Source organism: Trachemys scripta, chromosome 9 (genome assembly GCF_013100865.1).
Source record: "Trachemys scripta elegans isolate TJP31775 chromosome 9, CAS_Tse_1.0, whole genome shotgun sequence".
Classification (NCBI taxonomy): domain Eukaryota; kingdom Metazoa; phylum Chordata; order Testudines; family Emydidae; genus Trachemys; species Trachemys scripta.
In genome coordinates this window covers 60,825,258-60,851,037 of record NC_048306.1, presented here as the reverse complement: position 1 = coordinate 60,851,037, position 25,780 = coordinate 60,825,258, and the positions used below count along the sequence as shown (strand labels likewise).

Below are 25,780 nucleotides of genomic sequence, written 5' to 3'. Positions count from 1 at the left end.
AGCAGAGATGCCTCGTACTTGTGTGAACAGTGCAGATAACTTCTGCTATGTTCACACAAGTATGAGGCATCTCTGCTCACTTTGGCTAAACAGAAATGTGTTCCTTTGCAAAATCAAACACTGACAAATAAGAGAGCACGACACTGTATGATTTCTAGAGCTGATAACAATTTTAAGCATCATTTTTGTTCTCAGTGACCCAGAATTAGTACAGTTCGACTACATTTATTTCATAAGCATTTTGGATGTAGAGCAGTGTTATCTGACCATGGTCAAATACTGTCAAATATTCCAGCAAGAATGCTCTGATGTAGGCGGTGGCCTATCTGTTTGATTGCATCATGATGCCATTTGTAAGCAAGCCTACTTAAAAGCTTTGATCACTCACATTATTACATGCTAATGTCACCTGTTAGGAAAAAGGTAAACTAATTGAAAGCTGAACATCTTGATTGGCTAGAATTTTCTAGAACATTATATGTATGCATATATATCTTAATTTGTGTACCTGGCTATCAATGTACATGGCAGTTTACAAACACATTAAAAAAAATGGTAAAAGGCACAGTCCATGCCCTGAATAGCTTATCTAAACTGACTAGACAAACATACAGAAATTAACTCAGAAGAGAATCGGGGAGAAAGAGGAGGGTTCACAGTCATTAAACCTCCTCCCTCCTCCCTCAACACAGCCATTAAGCCGCTTGAAGAGTTGATCTGCTCACTACCTAGCATACATGCATTTAAAAAAAATCTTTTATTTTACAGTTTTGTTTTATTTCTGTTTAATTTCATTTTTCTTTTCTTTTGTAACTGGTCAGGCCTGAAAAACAGGCACATTTAAAGGGTAACATAACATTGCTCAAAAAATAATTATTATTCTTTCATTGTTTAAAACTTTGTTGCATTAACTCAGTTAAGTAACTCGTTTTTTGTAATTAGGCATAACTACCTACCTAAGGCTAAGCCTACCGGAGACCATAAATTCTTACTCTTTTTTATTTGGAAATAAGCTTTTGGCCTTGTCAACACTGGTTCTCCATTTGTAAGGTAACTCCGTTCTCTTCATGTGCAAATATATTTATTCTTGTATCTGTAATTTTCACTCCATTCATCTGAAGAAGTGTGATTTTTTTACCCACGAAAGCTTATGCCCAAATAAAACTGTTAGTCTTTACGGTGTCACTGGACTCCTCGTTGTTTTTGTGGATACAGACTAACACAGGTACCCCTCTGATACTTACTCTTTTTTGTTACTGGTGTCACAATAAATTAGTAATCAGTTAATTCGTGCTTTAAAACATTTGGCCATTTTAGACATTATTTGACCAATATCTAACCGATTATTTTTGGACTGATCAAATGTCCAACAGCTGTACTTTCTGCTGCCAAGTGGGGACTCAAGGATGCTTTTTTGGTTTGACCATTACAGACAAGATGGCAGGGTTTGCAAACAGCGGAAGACTCCTCTTACCACATCTATGTCCTGTCAGCTTAGAGTACTCCGAGTGGGAGGTAGGAAAGAGCAACTTAAAATAAAAGTTAATAGAAAAAGGGGGGAAGAGAAGGAGAGATGTTATGGAGGCTTTTCGCAATGCTCCTGGGTAAAATAATCCAAGATCTCAGGTGAAACCCACCCCTCCAAAGAACTCAGACTAAGAAGAAATAATGAAGAATACAACCATTCTTCAGACAGCCAGTGAGCTCATGCAAGAGGTATGGCCCTGAGACTGGAATGCTGCTACAGTGCTGCAATGCTGAAGCTGTTAACTCCTCGAAGATGGCAGGGCTGGAGCTCTAATGCATTCACAAGCCATGCTGGGAAATCCCAGCTAGTAGCATCAAGGGATTAAGAGCACATGAAGAAGATTTCCTGCTTGTGGCTCTATTCACAGAAGACTTTATGCCCCTCCCAGTAAGTGCTCCTTTATGTGATCTAAACTGGATGGGGGACGATGGAGGAGTGAAGAAACACATGCATATAGATTAGATTCCTTTTAGTCTGCATGCAACATAAATTAATTAGCCAGACCAAAGAGGCAGATACTTGCCTGGTGGTACAAGCTGGAAAATGGGTGAAGAGGTTTGAGCAACATTTTACAACACGTACGACATTCCACATCTGGTTTCCCCCACAACCACTTGCTTGAACTTCTCTTCATATGTGACTGGAAAGCGAACTAAGTATAGTGTATAGTATAACATAGCATAGCATATACTGTTGTAATGAGTAATGTATATTATATACATTATTCATTACAGTATATTCCAGGGGTGGCAAGCCACATGCGGCTCTTTTAGCGTTTAAGTTTGGCTCGCGGAGTCCCCCCCATGTCCATTCTCCACCTACCAAATGGGGGGAAGCTTGGGACCTCTGCCTTGCAGCATGGAGGAGGGGTCTCGGAGCTTCTGCCCAGCCGGGAGGGGGGTCTTGGAGCTTCTGCCCAGCAGGACACACCTGCCGGGGCTCAGAGCTTCAGTAGGAGCAGCGCTGAAGCCCCAGTCCCTGGCAGGTGTGCCCCGGTTCTTGAACTTATGAAGATTGTCATACCTAGCTCAGACGGTCAGTAAGTTTGGCCACCCCTGGTATATACAAAGAGAAACCCCAAAACACCCTGATTTTTGGACATCTACACAAAGCTCAAAAATTGCTAAAAATAAACCCTGAGAAACAAGAGCTATAACAAAAAGCTACAAGTGTTTAAATCCACTTAAACTCTGTGCAGTCTGAGGTGCAGCCCTGGCAAAGAATTATAGACAAGCACGGTCAGGAGACGTCTGCACTGCCCAGGAACAGATTCAGACTGGTCTGAAGAGAAAGGGGGAGAAAATTCCCAAGGGAAGAAAACCAACGTGTAGGCTAGGAACCTGAAATGCACGCAGGAGATGAATGAGAAAGCCAAGGAAGCTCCTGTGAAGGATCCTCACAGCATTAAACCAGCAATGAGGGTCACACCACTTCCTAAGGGGGCAGGGAACGGCCGGGCCTGATTCTCTGTTGCCCCGTTCAGTCATTTATACCCATGCAAAGCCAGTGTAAAATGCCACCACACCAGAATGATAGTGTTTTACACTCACTGTGCACTGGTGCAAATGAATGCACAAGGCACGTGGCAACAGAGAACCAAGCCCTGTGGCTCCTTCTCCCCAGCAGACAGCAATGTGTCCATCATTGAGGCTGTCCTATGCTAGTCTCAAACAGTGCTGCAAAGTCCCAGACGGGTGCATCAAAGAGACAGAAAGGGTCTCTGCAGCACTCCCTTGAGTTCAGAGCCCACCCCTAAGAGAGGCTAGGGTTCTCTATAGCATGTAGATACACCAGGAAAATTCACCACTGGCAGAAGCCTGGGGAAACTCACTTGATTTAAGTGGAGTTGCATCGTTTCACTTGACTGCTGAGTTCTGCCCTTATGATCAGATTTCTGAGACTTTTCAAAATAAATGATGCTCTATTAATTTGAATTGTGTTAAAGGGAATTATCACCAGATCGGCCATTTTCTCCCCAGTCCCTTCCAGATTTCCCCATTTGCCCCTATACACATCTCCATAAGGAAAGGCTCCAGATTTACTCTCAAAAGACATACTATAGCAGTGGTTCTCAAACTTTTGTACTGGTGACCCCTTTCACATAGCAAGTCTCTGCAACCCCCCTTATAGATTGAAAAACCCTTTTTTATATATTTAACACCATTATAAATGCTGGAGGCGAAGTGGGGCTTGGGATGGAGGCTGGCAGCTTGTAACCCCCCATGTAATAACCTCACAACCCCCTGAGGGGTCCCAACCCCCAGTTTAAGAACCCCTGTACTATAGCCTGTTTAAAAAACAAACTTATTTAGGCATATATCTCTTCCTTGGCCTCATCAGGCACCAATGTCACGTCTGGGACATTAGCCAACCTGTCCCAGAGAATAACATGCCATTTCCCTGGAAAGAAAGCATTCAGCAGTGGAGTAGTTCTAATACAGCAGCATTTCACGGCTCTGCCTATCCTTCTGCTGCCCTGAAGGCCACTGGCAGCACCAGCAGAGAGGAAGAACCACTGAAATCTTTTCCAGATGAAGCCAGTTGCAGACTGAATCCTTGCAAACTCAGTCCATTTTATTCTACAGCTGGTCCCAGGGGTAAATTGATTCTGTGGGTCTCCTTACTCTGCTTTGAGAAGGAGAGAAGGAAAGGGGGAGAACACAGACAAAGAAAATGAAAATAGAATGAAATAAGAGAAAAAGACAGAGGGACAAAGATAAATGGAGGGGAAGGGCAGAAAGAAGAAAGGACACACTTCTGGTTGAAACATTGACATTCCAAATATCTTCTCAAGGAGGATTGTGAAAGCGAAAGCTTATACATGGGCTACCAAGAGTGAAGGATGAGTTGCACAATGCATTACCCTAGAACAAAACAACGTGTGCGTCCTTCTTAGAGATTTACTATCCTCTACTTACATAGCTCATCTCATCCTGAAAGAAATTATTTCATCTGCTTCAGACATGCAATCTCCTCTGGGATGGAATGCCCATTGAAAGTCTAGTAATTTTTCCAGCTTTCTATCAGAATGTATTTTGCTAGCACTCCAGCGCTAATACCATTAACTATGGTACCTAAAGCTTGTCTACACAGAGACTTAGTGTGTGGTAAGCCAGGGTTAAATCTACCCACGCGAGCTGACCATGTGAAGCCTGAGGCCACCTAATAATAGTTCTGTGGTGTTTTCTTTGAAAGAGCAGTAGCTGAAAGTGCATTACAGAACATTTAGTGCACGGTAGCAAGGTCCACATGGCTAGTAAGTGTGCGGCAAGCTATGCACTGTAGACTCACACCCCAGCTTGCCATGCACTAAGTCTCCGTGTAGACAAGCCCTTAGTCTGAGATTATTAGATGGCATCTCCAGCAACACATCCTCTGGGGTTGGAGGAATGAGCTAACTCTTTTTCTCATCCCTGTCGCAAGAGGGAGACAAAGCGGATTAAAATTTAACAGACACTCACTAGCCAGTCTAATGGAAAAGGTCATGGCCCCAGTTCTCTAGTGCTGCTGAAACAAAAAGGCTAGAAGACAACCAGATCCCCACAGTTGAGAATTTCCTCACTATTGGGAAGTTCCACAAATGGCATGGGCGTGGCATAACAGCCCTCTGCCACCTCTTGAGCACAGGTATACCGGGGTGGGCCCAGGAGGGGGACTGGTGGAGTGGGAGGGACATGGTCAGAGTGCTTTGCATTCTGGCTATTCTGAGCTGCAGAAACACCCATGGATGAGAAGCAAGCATAAATGCATAGGCTGCCAGCTGAGGCCAGTATACAGGAGGCACAATGTGTGGTATGAAACCACCTTTTCCCCCCACACCCAGGTTTTTCTCCAGAGAGGTACAGCTCAGAATTTTGCCTGGAGGGCTCAAGCCCATTCAGGGATAGCATGCTGGAGGAATTCCAACACTCACTCTGCCTAGAACATCATGGTGCCCTCCTCCACATCTTTTTTTATCAGTCTCTGGTTAGCAATTGCCCAGAAAATTTTTCAAGCCTTGAACACAGCCGTGTGCCATCCTGAGAGATCTCTCTCCAGGGCAAGCATCCAGCAGCACCAGAAATAACGGCAAACCCCAGCTAGAAAGGCAAGTCACTACCTATGAAGTTAAAATCTGAAATCAGGAGGCAAAAAAAAAAAAAAAACAATGAAGACTTCCTAAAGTCTAACTAGGACTATTCCAGTCAGCTTGAAAGTCCCTAACCAGCTAGTGCAGCTCTTTGCATCTCCTGGAGGCAGGAAACAGGTGAATGTTATCAAACAAGAAGTCCTTTTACTGCCATTGTTTTCTTCCCTTTCCCCCTGGCCTGTAGAAGAAGATAACAAACTTGTTTGGGCTGGCATAGGAGGATGTTAAAGTGGTTCCAATGCTTATTTTAAGATATCACCACTGGCCTAACAGATTATAGGCAACCAGTAGGCAGACACCATTTTTTCTATTTAGTTAATGGTGCAACAAGTTCTAATGCCTGTTGGCTTAGGAAGGCAGATGGTTTACTTTAAACATAGTACATGTGCAGGCCAGAGTTGTTAATTTATTGGGGGGGGGACTATTGATAACAGAACTAATAGGGGAGGTAATACTTGCAATTTTCATTCCAATCCCCTCCTGTTTGAAGCAGGTGGAAATTCACTTGCCCCCATGGCTGAGTAAACGGAAGAAAAGAAAATGAACAAGATGTTACCGGTTTTCTCTAGTGTAGCACAAATATCTGCTCTGACAGGAAAAACCACTGCCACCTTGTGCGTTACCCCAGAATTTGACATTCCTGTGTGTACCCCAGAACTTGACAGTACAGCACTGATCCATTTTGTATGTTCAGTCACTGCCAGCTGAAAACCAAATAGAGTTCTAGACTTAGCTATAAAAGATATGGTAAAAGTAAATACCTCGGAGCTTTTCCTCGGGCAAGGAGATGACACCTAAACTCCCTATCAGCTGGACGGAAAGAGGGCCCCTGGAAGCCCAGTTGGTGATCACTCAAAACCATCTCAGACCATGAGACCTATCCTCCATGAAGATGGTTCATCTTCATGGAAGATAGCCATTGATGGATCTATTAGCCAAGATGGACAGGGATGGTGTCCCTAGCTTCTGTTTGCAAGAAGCTGGGAATGGGCAACAGGGGATGGATCACTTGATGATTACCTGTTCTGTTCATTCCTTCTGGGGCACCTGGCATTGGCCACTGTCAGAAGACAGGATATTGGGCTAGATGGACCTCTGGTCTGACCCAGTCTGGACGTTCTTATGTTAGACTGTGGGTAACTGTATCTGTGATGTCCTAAACCTATTACCTATGTGTGCATTTGCTTAAACTCTAATCGATAGTAGCTTTAGATAAGAACACACTTGTTTGTATCATTCATTTATCAGATGGATGCACTGTGTTCCTATTGATTTATTACTGATACCATCCGGACAAATACAGTTAAGATACCCCTGTCACCTACAAAAGACGGCTGCATCGAGTAAGATGCTGGGAAATGACGAGATGGGCTCGAGTTTTATTCTCATATATTTAGTGCAACCAAACAGAAACCCTGGGAGAGAGTGTGTGTAATTTTACTGTGGGGTTATAGACCACATACCTACACATACACCCATCACCATGATATCTGAATATCTATTTGAAAAACTGCTAACCACAGGTTTTTCCCTGAGGTTCTCTCAGGCTTGGTCTACTCTAGGAAATTAGGTCAGTATAATTACGTCACTCAGGAGTGTGAAAAATCCATACCCCTGAACAATGCAGTTAAACCGACCTAAGCCCTAGTATAGACAGCCGTGATGGGAGAATTCTTCTGTCGACCTGGCTACCACCTCTCAGGGAGGTGGATTAACTACAGGGACAGGAGATCCTCTCCTGTTGGCATAGGGAGTGTCTTCACTGAAGCACCACAGCAATGCTGCTGGAGCGGTTTATGGGTAGACAAGCCCTCAGCTAGAGTATTAAATACATCACTGCACAACAAAACATAGTTATACTGCACCACCGTAGCATTCCTTCGTACTGAAGAATCAGTCCCTGAAAAACAACCTTAATGTCCATGAAGAATTGGTTCAATGCAGCAACAGCTGGAAACTGACCAACACAAAGGGGAAAGGAGTAGGTTCTATGGTACGTACTCTGACTCTGCCTTTTTTTCAAGAAATACTTCACTTTGGGCTTGATCCAAAGCCCACTGTAGTCAACAGAAAGACTCCCAGAGACTTCAGTGGCCTTTGGATCATGCCCTATATGTTGTGTTTAAAAGTATGTAACTTGAAAAAGCAGGTAAATCCTTGTGTGTTGTTAAGAGCAGCAGAAGTTACCCTGTTTTCTATGGGTGGCAATTCTGCATCTGCTGGTCCAGCAGCGAACAATTTGTCTTTTCATTCTGGCCAAAACTTTGCCATATCTTGGGGCTCTAGTGATACATGTGGGATAAATTCTGCCTTCAGATATACCAGCGAATCCCATCTGACTTGCAGTATAGTTTAAGCAACGGTGTGTTTATTACTCAGCTGAGGTGATGTGAGGAATGAATCTTTAGTTAGGATAGGCTTTCCAGAGAAGAAACACTGTATTGGCCAAACCCCGATCCTCCCACTTAATGCAGATGGACCCTGACTAAAGCTCTACCATAGCTCAGTGCCCCCAAAGTCTGACTGGAATCAGAGTATGGCAGTGTATCCAAAGAGCCACCCAGCCTTGACTATTCTCCAGGAGGCAGAGTCCCAGACTCCATACACACACAGCCATATGTATCAGGGGGTCCTCATGGAACAACAGCTAAGGGAGGTTGGGCCTGCCTCAAAGTCTCATTCGGGATGTGGGGTCTCCTAGCATAAGGGACAGCAGGGAAGGCAGCATAATAGCCCTTCTCCCTACCACCAGGCTCCAGAGCAATCAGCCATGAATAGGGCTCATCAGCCCAAAGAGCCTTCCACCCCTCATCAGGCCACTGAGGTGAGAAAACAAGCAGCCAAGCCCCTGCGGCCCCACCTACAAGCACTAGTGCTTGGAAGGTGAAGCTGCCACTGGGAACCATCACACAGGTCTGCAAAGATTCCTGCTGCCCCAGGGCTGTAGGCAGCCAGCACAGGCTCTTGTGCAGAGAGGAGAGGGGCCTGGATCAATAAACAGGTAGTGGGAAGAGTCTCCTGACCCTTCCCCCACTTCCTCCACACAGGTCTTGATTTGTAACCAACTGCAGTGAGTGCCTATTTGCACAACTTGTTCTGAGCTGAGCCTTCTGGATATAAACTCCTGCTTGTTAAGAAAACTGGAGACAGTTTCAAGCCATCCTTCACACCAGCAGCGAATGCACAATTTTTTTAGTGGTAGCTGTGCTACTGGTTTTTTTTCACAATTTTTTTGACACTCTGAGATTTATAAATTTGCAAACTGAAGAATAACATTAGTCACTTAGATTGTAAACTCTGTGGGGCAGGGACCGACTTTTAGTTCTCTGTTTGTACAGTGCCTAGCACAATGAATTAAGTTTATCTGCGCAACCTTACAATGGCCCCCTTTTGTATGCTTTATCATACAAACTATAATTACGTGGGCATATAAAAATTTTTCCACAGGACCCCTGCCACATTCAGCACACTGGATGGGCCCACACTGGGGATGAATCAAAGCTGTGTAGTGAAGACAACAGTTGTCTGTAGAACCCCTGCTTCATTTTTTGCAGAAGTTGGAAAATGTGTCATGAATGAGGCAAGGGATTGCAGAAAGGGGAAGGATGGTCTCATGTTTAAGGCAGTTGAATGCTGCCTTGGAAAGCTGGATTCTACCCCTGCCTCGCCGTAGAATTCCTATGTGATGCCAGGCAAGCTACTTAAACCAAATTTTTAACTGTGTTCCTCATTTTCTACATGCCCGACTTCAGACCCTGGGATCTGATCTGCAGAAGTGCCGAGCACTCACAGCTGCAACTGAAGACAATGGAAGCTGTGCTTTGAACAAATAAACTGCTATATAATGCAAAGTACCCTGAAAAATTAGGTCCTAGGCACCTCAAACTGGGCACCCAAAATTAGTGGATATTTTTTACCTTCATTTCTCTGTGCCTTGGCTCCCATCCATAAAAAGGGATACTACCCCACCCCCTACACTTACAGGGGTTTTGGGAAAATAAATTCACCAGTGTTTGTGAAGCTGTCAGATAGTATAATGATGAGTGCTATAGGAAAGCCCCGGAAGAAATTAATGTTTCTGTCTTCACAGCAAAGTTTGAATAGAGAGCGGTAAATAAGGCCTACAGCCACACATTGAACAGTGAGGATAAAAAATTATTTAAGAGCTTCTCCTTAAGAGAGCACCATCCATTATGTGCCCTGAATGAGGGAGGGGTTTTGTGAAAAGAAATAGCAAGTGATCATGTAATTAAAGAATGTTATAGTGCGTATGCACAAGGGGACCAAAACTAAGGCTGTGCAGGCAATCTGAATTCTGGCATTTATTAACTTTCGAGTGTTTGATTTTGCAACCTTTATGTTCTTTTATCATAGGAAGCATTTGTGAATACTTAAAGTATAAATTTAAACAGCTCAACTAATAACACAGGATGTGGACAGGATACCATTACTAGGAGAAGATTAACCTTTGCATTTCCTTTTGTGTGCACGCAAGCGTTTAAATTCTCTGTTTTAACCAGACACTAATACAGTTAACGTTGTTAAGGTGCTACCTGTGCTACAAAATGGAACCTTGTTATAATCAGATCTCCTAATATTGTGGTATATGTAGGGTAGGGTTACCATGTTTAACAAATAAAAAAAGAGGACCCTCCACGGGCTCTGGCTCTGCCCATTTCCCCACCCTCAACCCCGCCCCAGCCCCGCCCCTTCCCCTGCCCCAACCCCGCCCTAACTCCGCCTCCTCCTCCCTCCCACTCCCAACCACGCAAAAAGGGCTGCCCGAGCGCTACTGGCTTCATGGTTTGCCGGGCAGCCCCCAGACTCCTGCGCCCCCGGCCGGCGCTTCCCCAGCGCAGCTGGACCCCAGGAGGGGAAGCGCCAGACGGGAGCGCAGGGTCTGGAGGCTGCCCGGCAAACCGTGAAGCCGGTAGCGCTTGGGCTTCGGGCAACCCCTATGCCTCCAGACCCTGCGCCCCCGGCCGGGCACATCCCCTCCCGGGCTCCGGCGGCGCAGAGTCCGGAGGCATGTGGGCTGCCCAAAGCCCATAGTGCTCGGCTTTTAAACAGAGCCAAAGAGTCAGGGGAGGAGCAGAGCCGCCGCAGCCGGAGGCTCTGCTCCTCCCCTGACTCTTCGGCTCTGTTTAAGAGCCGAGCTGCCCCAGCGCTACTGGTTTCGGGCAGTCCCCATGCCTCCGGACCCTGCGCCGCCGGAGCCCGGGAGGGGAAGTGCCCGGCCGGCGGCTGGGGTCCGGAGGCAAGGGGGCTGCCTGAAGCCCATTGCGCTCAGGCAGCTCAGCTCTTAAACAGAGCCGAAGAGTCAGGGGAGGAGCAGAGCAGCCGCGGGAGGGGAAGTGCCCGGCCGGCATTTTCCTGGACATGTTCGGCTTTTTGGCAATTCCCCTGGACGGGGGTTTGATTGCCGAAAAGCCGGACATGTCCGGGAAAAACCGGACGTATGGTAACCCTAATGTAGGGTAGACTGGGCCTGTCTTTAAGCAAGCAAACTCCATGGATTGTGTTCACATTTTATGTATTTTTTTTAAATCCTCCACACGGTTCAGATGTACATCTTCATTATTTCTAACTGTTTCAAAAAAAGACTGCAGGGAAAGGGTCTGTGGACACCGGGCACTGTAGCAAATAATAAAGGTACAAATGCCAAGAGCATCAAGGAAACTCTCCCCCCTTCATTACGACAACTGCTGGGACAGAACAAGAAATGTTTCAGACTGCTATAATTCATTCCAGTGCAATCTCTCTCATGTAGCTTATCCTTGCACAAAAGATGCTATCAACATACAAGATATGTAATTTTGTGGAAATTAAACCATTTCAGCGGAATATGATGCAGAAACCTTAGAAATCCAAATGCCATTCTATGAATATGAAAGGACTAAAAGGACGCATTCTTCAAGAGCACTAGTTTTTAGTGAAACAGCAGCGAGCCCTATAGCATTCTACCCTTATGGAGAACAGCATATGCAACAGTGCTGGATGGCAGTGTATGCAGATAAGACTAACAAACCTAACAAGCTTAGGAGAAACTGAAGGGTTCCCTACTCCCCTTCAAGTGGAAAAGAGGCTTCAAATTAGATGACAATGCAACCAGCATGCTCCACAGTGTACTAGAGATAAGTGTTCAATCTGCTGGGACAAGCAAGACAATCTTACTTACTGCTAATTCCTTGCTTTGTACCCTCTGTCTCCCCATCCTCTGAACAGAGACATTCAAGTATCATGGCTCCACCTACTAGCATCAAGCAGGCAGAATATCTGCCAGTCAAGCACTGTATATAAGACCCCAGCCCACTGCCTTCCTGGCAGTTAGAAAGCATGCAGAGTGATAGGGAGAAAGGAGGATAGAGAAAATACAGGAAAGAAGAAGGCAGATGGAAAGAGAACAGAATGTGTGATGTCAGGAAAGAATGAGAGAGAGATGACAAAAGGAATTACTGGTGAGTAATTTTCCCTTGTCATACATCCCTCTTCCATCGTATGAACAAAAACATTTGAAAATTGACAAAGGATGTAACAAAGGGAGGTCTTACCTTAGCATGTAACCTGTAGGACTTTACAACCAAAGGAGGCAAAACAGATCCAGCTGATGGTCCCATATGCAAGTCCTGGGAGATGACCGGGCCTGCACACTTGAGATGTGGAGGCTTCAGTCCTCGCTGCCCATGACATGTAAAGAGCCCTGGACAAGTGGTTATGGAGCTGGAGCTGGTTGCTTACCATCATCTTGGTCATAAGCCCATAAAATACACACCTTAGCTGTAAATATACTAGGCTGTGTTTGCTAAAGTTTCCCACTGTCACTACCACTTTACCACTAGTGGAGCTGAAACAACAAAGGAGGTAGCAGTGATTACTTTACATGATGTGTAATTCAAGCAGGCCTACATTGAATCAATGGAGTTACAACTGTGTTAGGAAAATTAGAATCAGGCCCGTGATGTTCACTGAAGGAATAAGTCAGGTGACAGCCAAAAGGCCATCTCCTCAGGAAAAAACTGACCACACAGGGGTAATGACAAGAAAATTCCGCTTCCAGTGGCGTATATGCAGGGCCCACAAGCCCAGCAATATCAAAAGAGATTCCACTGAGGAATAACTGAACTAGATTGGTATCACTGCAGTAAGAAGTGGGAGAGTCTCCTGACACAAACCTATGATCTGATATCTCTGCCAGCAACAGACCCATAAACAGCGGATTAAAATTAGCTCTGAGGGCAATGACTAAATGACTAATGACATTGACAATGCAAGGGGGAAGTGAAAGCCATCGTGAAGGGAACCAGCATGGGTGAAAATGTTTCTCTTGGTACCTGTAGTGAGGCAGTGTGGACTCCCTCTGAGCCAGAGGGGGAGGAACCACCCTCCATGCCCAAGTGGGTGGAGCTAGGCCTGCCTCCCTCCTCCTGCCGGAAGGATGTCACAAGGACAGGAAGTATAAAGGGCGGAGCTTCCCACTCAGTTGGAACAGCGACACCAAAGGAGGCAGACAGACTCTGCTCGCTCCCTGCTGTTGAACCCAGTGACGCCCTGCCTGCTGGGGAGCCTGCTTCTGCCACGGACCTGCTGGGACTGCCACAGGCCACCTACCCAGAGGGGCAGATGACCTTAGTCTGGCTGCAGCTTTACCTGAAGCACGGCCAGCGTGTTGCGGTTGGGATCCCGCTGACCAGTGGCGGACTACTCTGTCACTGTTAGGGCCCTGGGTCAGGGTCTGGTGGAGTAGGGTGGGCCCAGACCCCACCTGCCACTCCATCCCTGGGGTGGAAGCCTCCCCTCATCAGGCCCAGTGCCTGTGCTTGTCGGTTGTCCGCTGGAGCTAGGACGCCTGCCCCTGGGGTTCGTTCTATCTCTGCCACTAGAGACCAGAGCTCATTACCTCCTGGATTTTCTCTGGCTCTGCTACAAGAGCCCAGGACTAATTGACTGCTGGGTGTGCGCCGGCTCTGCAACAAGAGCACAGAGCTCATTGAATATTGGGTGTGCCCAGTCTCTGAAGCAAGAGTCTGGGGCTAACTGACTACAGGGTTTGTGCTGCCTCTGTCTCCAGAGGCCGGAGCCAATTGACTACTGGGGGTGCTCTGCCCTGGGCTGAAGGGCTTGAAGCTACTTATGTCTGTGTTCGCCCGGACCCCTGCCACAAGGGTCCGGAGGTCATATACTAAGGTGGATGCAGCCCCTGCTTGAAAAGTCCCAGGGCCCTTGACGGTTGGCTGCCCAGCCCATTAGACCAGTCAGGACGCTAATGCCTATGCTAATTCCCCTGCTATAAGGCAGAGGCCCCGACGGCAAAGCGAGGCAGTGTGGCCTCTCTCTAACACAGAGGGGGAGGGACAACCACCCCAGCGCTACAGTACCCCGATGAACAAAGGTTGGAAGAATTTCACATCAGAAAAACCTCCTGTGAAGCAGCCCCAGTCAGTCTTTACGTTGCTTACCTAAACAGTACGTTGCAGGAGACTAGAATTGGTCCCTGGGCCAGTAGAGCCAAATGGAAGAGTTCAAAAGGGGAAACCCAGTATTAGACTCATCGCTTCCAAATAATAAGCCCATCAGAGTACTGGGTGTCAGGGATCTAGCAATATCAACTCTGACTTTTTAGCATTCTAGGTATTAGGGAAGGGGAGGTAGCCCAGTTCCAAGCCATGCAAAGGTGTCTGTGTCTAGTGCTTTGGGCTCCAAGAACCTAGTGCGGATGCAAAGGAGGTGAATTGGGCTACTGCTAGGGACCCCATCCCAGTCTACATTTGCTGGAAAATACAGGGGTTGAGATTCCATTCTCTGGGGATTGTTGATGATGGCCATGCACTTCCCCTGACGATCAACCACTGCAGGGATACAAGACAGGCTTCAGCTCAGACTCCGAAGTTCAGAGAGGAGGAGAGGAGTACAACTCCCTTCAGTCTGTTTATATATTGTTGTATCACATTAATACAAACATGTAGGAATGGGGGTCCGAAGTGCACAGAGCCCAGTATTCTCCAAGTTTGATGCTTAGCCTCTGGATGGGAAAGGACCACTACTTGAGCTAAGAGGAGCCTGAGAGTGTGGGATCAATAGGGAGACATGTGGGGCAAGTGGGCCCATAAAGCTAAGAAGGACAGTACAAATGGAGGGATATTCTTTGAACCAGGGGATATACTGCCATTGGGCCAAGAAAAAAGGCTGTAGGGGTTGAAGATGTAGCCAGAGTACCAAGCCAATGCAGGATGCCCCTAAGGTGGATGATCTAAGCAACTCTTGAAGATAGCTTCAAGATTGTGATGCATACTATTTCAATGCTTTGTAGTCAGTGGGGTATTCTTAAATTGAGGGCAGTCAAACAACTGCCCCAATACGCCTGTATGCACAAACTGAAGGACTTTTATCTTAGTTATGCAACCAGATGCTGAGGACAATTGCAATGAAAGATGCACAAACAAGGTTAGATTAAAAAGCCTGTGGTTACTGAAATCCAGTCAATTTAATTCACTGAAGGGATTGTGGAGGCAGGTTCTCCAAGAGTAATCAAAGATGTTCTGCATGCAGTTGCACTTTTACCCTTATGCCAACTTCTGCTCTCAGAATCACATCCATGACTTGTACTAACTTTAACAGAAGCTGCCCATTTCATATCTGACAACAGAGTTTGGCCAGAACTACCAGCTTAGGGCATCCTGCAAAGAATTATGCACATGCTTACCTTTATGCATATGGGTAAGTCCCATTAAAGACAATGGGATATTCCCAGGTGTAAAACTAATTACACACATGAGTCTTTGCAGGACCAGTCAGGGCCTTTGATAAAAGTTATCGTTACTCACTGTCATCATAAAATATAAAATCCAAGATACTGTGAAGGAAAAGAAATAGTGAAGCTTGCCATTTATTTTCTATCTGAACAAATTTCATGATTTCTAAGTATCAAGCATATGATACTTTCTCTAATTATCTATCTAAGATGCACGTCGGACCCCCATTACCATCGTTATCGGAGCACCTCACCATCTTTAATGTATTTATTCTTACAACACCCTGTGAGGGAAGTCAGTGCTATTATCCCCATTGTACAGAGAGGCTAAGCACAGTCACACAGGAAGTCTGTGGTGAGGTAAGAATTGCACCCAGGTGTCCCAAGTCCCAGACTAGTGTGCTAACAACTGGACTCAATGTAAATTAGAGAAATGTGACCCTCAAAAGCACCAGATACTCAAGGACTCTGAACTAAAAACTGGCCTGTACGTTTCACTAGGACAAGCTTTTTCCCAGTGACAGAAAGACCAGAGTGACAGCAAGTCACAGTATTTCCCTTTCTGATCCTGTCTTGGGTTGGAAAGATTAGAAGCATCCTAAAATTACTGACCTTCCACTAAGAGTCACCCTGATTTTTGAGATCCTGGCTCCTGTGAATGAAGTCCATGATAAAGAATAAATTCATATAAACTGACTCAATTGATATTTGGCTGTATGGAGCATATTGCTGAGGTTCATAAGTAAAACACTTTTCATTTCATTACTGGAAGCAAAATATCAATCTACATCTTTCAGGCTACCTGAGCAATAGATGCACTATTGATCCTGCCAGAGTCCAAGCTATTTATTCTCTGGGGGGAGGGGAAAGGGACAAAAAAGCAAAACAAAAACCAAGCCTCAACAGCATGAAGTTTAGGAATTTAAACCCTAAGAGTCAGGAAATTCCAAAGTGAAGGTTCTCACAGTAATCAGCTCATCTGCAGTGACATATTGTTCTGAGCAGTCTATGTAGTCAGCCCCCACTCACCCATGCATCACTCGTAAAATGATGTTCTTCAAACACAGCTCTTTCTCCTCCTCTGAGTTGCCATTCCCTCATCTCTCACTACTGTCCCTGCCTTACACACATTCCACAGGCAAAAATGAGGAGGTTAAGTTCATTCAAATTATTCTCTGTAAATAATTTGCTTGGCTCTAGTAAAATAGATTTGGCTTCCTTCTCTCCTCCTCCATCCAAGCAACTTGGGAAATACATATATATATATATAACATAATGTGAAACACCTTTCTTTTTCCCCACAGTAGTGAGGGTGCCAAGAAGAGAGATAATACTGCATTGTGCCAACTGAAAAAGAAATTTCAAGGGAAAATTCTGCCAATAAGCTATAAGTTAGTGAGAAGTCATTCTGGAGAATGTTAGGTTATTTTTATATGAATACTTTAATTATCAGAGTCTCAAAAGTGACTGTTCAAGTTGACAGTGTCTCTTTAAGCAACTTGCCAAGGTCGCATAGCAAGTCTGTGGCACAGCCAGAAAAGAATACCAGATCTCCCAAGTCAAATCCCAGTCCAGTACCTTGACCACCAGTTTTGCCATTCAGTTAGGAAGTCTTGCACGAGAGCCAACCAATAATAATATGTGGTTTGTGGTATTCAGGCTGCTCTTCATTAACACTTCCTCAGACATATTAAAGGTTAATGATCAGGGATGAAGAATTGGTTCTTTAAAATTAAAAAAAGATGCAAAGGTTGCCGAACATTTCGAACAATCCTGCACTATTAAACCAGGCATGGATTTCAAGGTTTAAAGCAGTACCCCCCAAAATGAATCCAATATAAGTATGCAAGACCCATCAAACACCAACCAGATATCCTGCTGGGAAAACTAACATCATAAGGAGCCAGGCACAGTGTAGGCATTATATAAGTTTCTCCAGACAGCTCAGCTTCTGGTAATGCACCTCAGCTCTGACCTGCAGAACCCCTTGATGTCTATGTCATCCTGAGTCTCTACTGGGGAAAAAAAAAGTTGCAGGCTAACAAATACAAAATAGGCCCCTGATCCTGCCAATCCTATCCCTGCGGCAAACTCCGCACACACACAGTCCCATTGATTGCAATAAGAGTCCTTGCAAGAACCAGGAATAGGTCCACATTTTTTGATTGCAGGATCACATATAAACAAGTAGGGGGTACCCGCCAATACGCAGTACTGGCAAGAGATTTTTAGCAGGTATGGGATACCAGAAAGACTTGGGGCCAGCTCCCCGCTACGGGGGGGGGGGGGGGGGGGGAAGATGGGGCTGCGCTCTGCTCCTTAAAAGAGCAGAACGTGGCTAGGGAGAGCATTCATTCTTTAAATGGCTTTGTTTTTAAGTTTGTTAGCATATGTATTGTGCTGTTATGTTGGTCAGGAGTCCTCAAGAGGGGAGGGAGGGGGATGGAAGATGTTTAAACAGTGTTTTTGATTCTGTTTCTCCCTATTGGTCTGAATTATCCATGATATCCATACTGCATCACATCAAGTCCAGATCATTAGAGGAATGCCTCTGCTTGCACTGACCAGAGGATGTTTGGATTCTGATATCAGCCCGGTTCTGCAGCCTGACAAGAATCAGGTGTTGTCCCCAGTGTAAACACAGAATTCTTCTTTGCAGCCAAACTAGTCTAACATGCATTTTGTTAACTGGAACTGGAGCATCAAAACAAAGAAAACAAATGCCCCATGCTTTGTGGGTGAGAGAACTATAAATGAAGATTATAATGCCAGACACTGACAGCCTTAAACCAGCTGCCTCAGGAACCTGCCAAGGACTTTGCTGAAAATATGTTCCTCATCTTAGCAAAGGAGCTAAGACTTATCACACATCTGCCCACCTTTATTCGAATGAAGCTCCTTCTGATCTGATAGCTCAGGCATTATCAGTTTCATCCAGAACAATTTACAAACTTGGAACCTAATCCTATAAACCCTTAATCATTTGATCAATTCCACTGAAGACCATGGGACTATTTGCATGACTATGGACCACTTTTGTGGACTGGTAAGAGTTTCAGGAGTCTGTTCCTATAAAGGAAGTTGAATCTCCCATTGAAATGCAATGTTTGAGTACAATACCATAAAGCAGTTTAGGATACAGTGCTACTTAAAATTTGTCTTTTAATAAGTCATACATATGCTGAAATGGCTCCTCACCCAACTCCCATATTCCATATGAACAGACTGAATATTACATATGTGGGGGCAAAGTGAGTAGTTAAGCATGTTGGGTGTTTGTATATACAAAGGGGGGTATCAGAGGGGACGGAGAGAGTGTGGGGGCCCCGGGCTGGGGGCAGGGTCACATGGAGTTTCACGTGGGGGAGGTCACGTGCCCCCCTTGTGGCCCTCCATGAGTACAGTACCGTCAAGAAATGATTTCTACTCACACCACTGGGTATAATAAGAGCGTCAAGCATTAACCCATCAACTATCCATGTCAGGAACAAAACAACATCTGTTTTCATTAAAATTATATGGAACTACACCTACTTCCTCCTGAAAGAGGATAAGGTCCCAAGTGGGATAACACGAGACTGATCACTTCTGTAAAACCATAAAAAGGAACAACCATAAAACCTTCATACACTGTACTGGACAACAGAAAGCACAAAACAGGACAGCTCTACGTTCAGAACAGAAACCCAATCAGTAAGGAACTAAACATTTACTCCTTCTGGATAATATATTCCAAAACTCAGAGATGTAAAGCAAATCTGAAATGTGCAGTGCACTTCTAGAGAATTTATGTCTTGTACGCTGTCCAATCAGACTTCTGGGAATTACCTCCGCATTCCATTCAATGTATAGTAATATACTGTAATAGTTACAAAAGGCAAACATTAAAATACAGTACTGCGTATTAAAATTTTATTCATGGCAGCCTGCTACTTTTATTCTTCTGTAACATATTAGAGTATAGTTGAGAAATAATAGCTCCTTCACTAATTTGGGGGGAGGGAATTTCAGCCCTACCGATGAAGGATTTACAATGTAAGTGTTAACTTGGGTTAATACTAGGAAAACTGCCAACTAAAGATTATATATATATAGACCTAGTGCTCACCTCAAACTCAGTACCTCAGCCAATAAACTGTTTACCCTCCCTCCCATCTTCAATGCCCCATTGTGTAGAGCAGAGTATGGTGGAATATAGACTCACTTGTTCCCTCCTGACTGGAGACCCTTTCTGTTAAGTGACAAAAGATTACAGACAAGACTGATGTCACCAAAGCATCCACCCAGTTATGAAATCTGTAGATCAGACTCCCTCTCTCTGTTCCTAAGGAGAAAAAATGGGAAAAGTCAAATTATAAAAGAAAAGCAGAGTTTCCCATTGTCTAGGTATTCTTGGCACTGCATACTTAAGGGCTATACTGTGGGGGATTATGGGAAGGCTTCAGAATAACTCTGGGTACTTTGGTAAAAGGGAGCATGACAGAGCAGCACCCACACCACCCTATAACTGAGTGTACCTCACACAGCACTGGCCTGACACCACTGGTTGATGCAGAAGGAGGTGCTCACCCCTACCCACTCTGAGAAGTCCAGCACCACTGCTGTTATGGACTCACTTTCCCTGGGTCTGCTCCAAAGCCCATTGAAGTCAATGAGAAGTCCTTCCATTGGATCAGCCCCCCCGGTGCTCAAGAAGTGCAAAGAATGACTCTGGTTGACACCTATGCAGGTGGACAAGGCCGTTTGACCTCTTGTTCACCAGCACAATGCCAGCCACAATCTAGCACTGAATCAGCACCTACGATGTCTTCTTATACCCATGATCCAGAGTACACTTTCACCGGAATAACTACATTCAAATAACAAGAACAGTTATCTCTATGGGGGTGATGGAGAGGATGTTTTTTAAAAACACTGCAGAGGTAACATCAGCTCTATAGTTAGATTTGTGTCCTGTGGTTATCGCAGTAGCTTACAGGCATATTTTAGTTACTAACTATTTGGCAGCTGCAGGTTCCCAAAAGAAATAAATATTGCCAGCATAATTTTGGCAGAGCACAACATAGAGCAATCTATTTCTGTATTTGCATATTTCCACTGTACCGAGACAAGTTCTCATTGCCTGTGGAGGAGAGAAGGAGAGAGGTTATGTCTCCTTTTGCCCCACTGCCTCTGTGGGGGAGCAGTGGTGCCAACCTGCATTGCCAGTTTCTATTAGATAAAAAGCTGAGAGAAACTAAAGGATGTTTGAAAAGCCAGTGGGCAATATGAGTAAACAAGGTACCATCTTGCCTGGAACCCTCACTGGTTTCTGGGCAGACTTTACTAATGAAACAGAAAAGAATAAATTGCAGCAGAGAATTAAATTCTAAACTTGATAAACTTGCTGACAGAGTTATAAACTTGGGAGACATCCAGGCCTCTGCAGCAGCTTACCATGCAAGAGGCAAATATTGGAGAGGTGATGGCAAACCTGATTAAAGAAAACAAGCCTTTTAGACGCTACAAAGAATCAAACCACAAGTCACTGAATTATATGAAGAAAATGAATCCGCAAACTCAATTGTTTCTTTTGAGAATGGGCTTCCTAGAGCTCACAGAGCCAAATTATATTTAATGTCTGAGATCGGCAGACAAAATTGCACGTTTGCACACCTACATTTGCAAGGGCAACTACCTACCACAACTGCACACATATATCCAGCATGCAGGTATCCAAGTACCTATTTGCACACACAAATGTACAAGTCATGGATGCAACTGTGGTAACTGTGCAAATTTGCACACCTGTCTGTGAGCACAAACATCATTTTTTTTTAAATCTGACCTTTAAACAAGAGGTGGAAGGTGTCCCTTTATCATGTATGTGGAACAGAACCTTCAGATGGATCCTGAAGGTGTCTGAAAGCACTGTTAATAATAATAAAAAACAAGAACGGACTCATCTGCTGTCTGAAAACAATACACTGATATAGTCCCATAGGTTTGCATGGCACTTTACAGACACAAAAAAATATATTGACGGGCACTGAAAGATGTATCGGCGGGACTTGAAAGAAAACTAGTTGCCTACTCTCGAACATTTCCCTAGTGAGTGGTGAAGCCAATCCTATAAGCTTCTGCAGAATCTGAGCTTTTTGAAAAGCTACGGTCCTAGCCTTTTTTGTTGCAATGCTAAACTTCAGAATAAAGAGGAGTGTAGATCAAAGCAGTGCTGTCTTCTCGAAACTGTAGGCTAACAGCTGCAGCACTTGTAACAGTTCACAGCTTTCCAAACTGCAGCAGAAAGCAAGCTGACCAGAAAGCTGTGATGAAGAGTTTGAAGCATGTTGTGTTGGTCTTGCTCATTAGCTCAGTAACCTATAGCAGTGTTTCTTAAATGCACTGTGGCTGCTTCTGGTCACCAGCAGATTTTTATGACAGCCTCTAAAGTGCTGCAACAATCACTGAGCTGTTACCTATTAATGTCGCTTTGTAAACAAAATAAATCATAATGCGCACTGATTCCCTTCTAAATATTACAGTTCAGTACAGACAGAGCTGAACTACAAAGGCATGGGGTTTTTTTCAAGTCACAAAGCATATTCACTGGCTAATCACTATGTTTACATCTCGCGCTACCGTAGCTCCGTAAATGGCTGTTGGCCAATGTCACTGTTGGGAAGATCGCTGTGTGGTGTTTGGGTAGGTTGAGAGTGTTGGTGACAGAAGGTGGAAGAGTTAAAAATGCCAATGGATATCGGAAAGTTTTTTTAAAAATCAGTTACAGAAAATGACCCTGAATGTGATACAGAGACGGTCCCCACAGAGCCACCTGCTGCTAAGAAAAGGAGAACACAGAAGGAAGAAAAACAAACATTTCTGGACCAGTGGGAAATGCAGTTGTGTGTTTCTGAAGCCATCTGATTCCATTTCTGAGCAAGTTGCAGTGTGCGCTGTTTGTACGAAAGAAATGCATCAAATTAAAATGTCTGCAATGCAATGTCACTATAGCATTCATGCAGGGAAAGTTGAACAGAATTACCACAGTGAGTTTCAGAGGCACAAGCTGTTAAACAATGCAAAAACCAAGCTTGAAAAATAACCGTGACAGCTCAGAGATTTTTTTTTGTTTTAATAAAATGGATCAGATATGGGTGGTTACTTTTAAAGTTGCACTACTTTTGGGGAAAGCAAGAAAACCACTCGGCAAGGGAGCATTCATGAAGAAAACTGTTCTGGCCGTACAACCAGAAAATACACTTTTCAGAGATATACCACTGAGCAATGACATGTTACAGAGGAGCACACGAGATCTGGCAAATTTTCTACAAAACAAAACAACTGAAAAAGTCACAGTGAGCCCTTTCTACAGCCTGTGCTTGGATGAGAGCCTTGATGTCATGAGGAATCCCAAGGTCATCATATGTGTTCACTTTTTGGACTGTGATCACCATTGTTCTGCTGAAGGTATTTTACGTTAGGTGAGCCTCTGTGATAGGCCAACTGGCAAACACATTTTTCAATGGGTTCAGGCAAGAATGGAATGCCACCGCGTTAGCTTTGCCAATCTGTGCGGCTTGACAGCGGACAGGATAGCAGCTATGTAAGTGCACAAGGTGAGTGCTGAACTGCTTCCAAGAAAGCTGCACTCTGAAGCTTTTTTTGTTTCACTGTTTTGCCCATCAAGAAGCTTCAATGAAAAGCATGGATGAGGTTGATTCCATAGTGAAAAAGTGCATTACTGCTCTCAACGCCAGCGATGTCAATGAAGGGAGACAGCACCTTTGTGCGAAACGAGCTGCGAGACACATATGGTGCTGAATTACAACCCGATCCGCTGGCTTAGTTTTATCGACAGTGAACAGAGGCTGTTTGAGCTCCAGGAATAGCTCGTTGAGGTTCTGAACACAGTTTTGCCGGAACTGTCCCAAAAGCAACAAGATCCAGAAGCACATGGCTGTTTGCTTTTTTTGAAAGAGTGTTTACCCACGCTTGCTTCCGTAAACCTGGAGCTTCAGAAACCTCAGCTAACTTTATCTGACAGCATTGAAGTAATTAATACATTCAGGAAGACAATCATTGACATCGTCCAGCCCCTACATGAGGAAAGAGACTTTTCAGTTTTTTAGGAGCTTAGTCAGTTTCGCAGCTGTCAGGATAAGAATGTGCAGCGAAAGGTCTATTTCACTGTATCTGAATACCTGAGTATCCTCTTGAAGGATCTTGAAAATCATTTAAGTGAGGGAAACTTTTTCAGTCAGTACTCCTTCATGACCGACCCATTCAGCAATTCTGGTTGAGGCTTTTTGGCTGCAAACAAACTGCCTTACAAAACAGATTAGCTTCCTTTGACTCTTCAGATTTGAGCAGTCTCAAATACCTCATTCTGTAAATGTGCAGTGATGCAAGAATGAAAATATATTTCAGTCAGCCCAGTATTACAGTACAGAAGTTCTGTAGTAATGTGTATCTGTTTGAGGACATCTACAAGTCCCTAGCTAAAGTTGCTTTTCTTTTCTTGTCCCTCTTTTCTACTACTGTGCTGTGTGCACTGCATTTTCTGAAGAACAAATACCAAAACTGCCTCACAGATGCTAACCTGGAAGCTTCTCTTCTAGTTTCACAGGAGACTCAAGATCCTGCAGACTTTCCATTCAAAGAGCTCCTGAACTTTTGCAAGTTGTCTGATCCACACAATGGATGTGTTAAAACCCAGAACTTTAATTTCATTATCACACTGTATTAGTAAAGTACAATATAATAGGAATATGTTTTTAGTTACTACTGTATTATCATTTTTATTACTGGATTGGATTGATTTTTTTTATCTGTGAACGAGAAAGAAATTTTGGACACATTTGCAGATATGTTTTTTCATTATTATTTAGACTTTTATTATGTAAAAGCATTTTTAAATTTAGTTCAGAATTGTTGTACAGATATCCACCTTTTACCAAAAAAGCAAAAGAAACAACAAAAAAGACAAGAACGTGCAAAGCACCTTATTTGTGTTTCTATTGTGGTTAGAGGCAGTAAAGAATAGAGACAACTGTAAATTATTTTTATTATTGGGTCTGCAAAAAAAAAACCCACATAAATAAATTACCATGATTTGCATGTGTAAATGTGCATATTTATTTGTTTTCCCTAAAGTTAATTAATTATTTCAGGAAAAACTGTCAGAGCGGCAACCAACAAATTTGCTGTGAGAACCCCTGAAAATAAAGTCACTGTTCTTGTAAGTAAGCACAAGGAGCTCAGACAAAAAACCAGGGGATTCTGCCTAACTAGAGCAGACAGAGAATTCCACTTGATAATCAGCCTTCCTATCCCATGATCGAAAACAGACTGCGCATTATTCAAGTATCTGCTGAGCTCCCCAGGGTAAGATGCAGACCTTGCCATGAATCCACAGAAGCAAGGGTGAAAGTTGGCTGGTACAGGCCAGTACAGTGTACCAGTAAGAAGTGGCTGCCGGTACCAGCCCATATGCAGCTGACATTAAGCGCTTTAATATAGCTGTCCCTTTTCACACACACACACACACACACACACACACAGAGGTGACCCTACTGGCAGGGCCGCCGACTGGGGGGCAAAAGGGGCAGCTGCCCTGAGGGCCAGTTATTTAAAAGGGCCCGGGGCTCCCAGATGCCAACGCCCCTACTGCAGCAGCGGGTGGAGCTCCGAGCCCTTTTAAATCGCTTCCGGAGCTCTGGATAGCACAGGCCAGGCAGCGTGGATGGGCTGACTCAGGGAGGCTGACCCCCACAGTCCCACCCTGTCCCTTCCACCCGAGGTGCCGGGCAACCGTACAGGTAAGTCTTCTATGTTACTTTCACCCCTGCACAGAAGCCACTTTCCCAGGGGATATGTACAGTACCTAGTAGCCAACAGCCCATTCTCCATTGCACTTTCTACAGGACAGTGAGAAATTAAAAGGAAAAAATCTAAGAACGAAGGGGCAGGAATCACCTAATCTCCTTTCACTGGGGCAGCATGACAAAGTCCATTCTGCTCTGAATTAGGCTAACAGCCGATCCTGAGGAAGAAGGACAATAAAAGCATAAGGAGATGGTATTAAGATATTTAGATCCTCATGCAGTTAGCTTTTAAATGGTCCCAACTCATCTTTGAAGTTAACACCTTGTGGGGTTAGTAACATTAGGAGAGTGTCTACACATTTATTGCTGCTATAAACAGCTGTCTGTATAGCCATCTATGTATTTATATGGCTTTCTTTGCCATGGTATCCTAAAGCCCTGCCTAAGTAGCTAAGAAAAACAAATACAAAAATAAACTCTTGCTTTGCCAGCTGTAGGGGAAAATTTGGATAGGTAGTAGACTTTTTTCAGTATTATATATATATACACACACACACACACACACACAG

At 44.4% G+C, this 25,780-nt stretch overlaps 1 protein-coding gene and 1 pseudogene across 4 annotated transcripts in view; one reads left to right on the top strand and one right to left on the bottom strand.

Moving 5' to 3' along the window:
- The window catches only part of ST6GAL1 (ST6 beta-galactoside alpha-2,6-sialyltransferase 1), a 108,826-nt gene that overhangs the window by 68,942 nt on the left and 14,104 nt on the right, over positions 1–25,780 (bottom strand). The window contains exons 2-4 of one of the 4 annotated variants that reach the window (XM_034780932.1): positions 21,233–21,315; positions 19,610–19,729; positions 18,940–18,993 (exon numbers count right to left, since the gene is read on the bottom strand). The exons of 2 other annotated variants lie outside the window; for them this stretch is intronic. The gene's annotated coding sequence lies outside the window, so the exon portion shown is untranslated. The remainder of the gene's footprint in view (positions 1–18,939; positions 18,994–19,609; positions 19,730–21,232; positions 21,316–25,780) is intronic. One more of the 4 variants, XM_034780933.1, reaches the window with a different exon arrangement.
- LOC117882361 lies at positions 21,111–24,349 on the top strand (annotated as a pseudogene).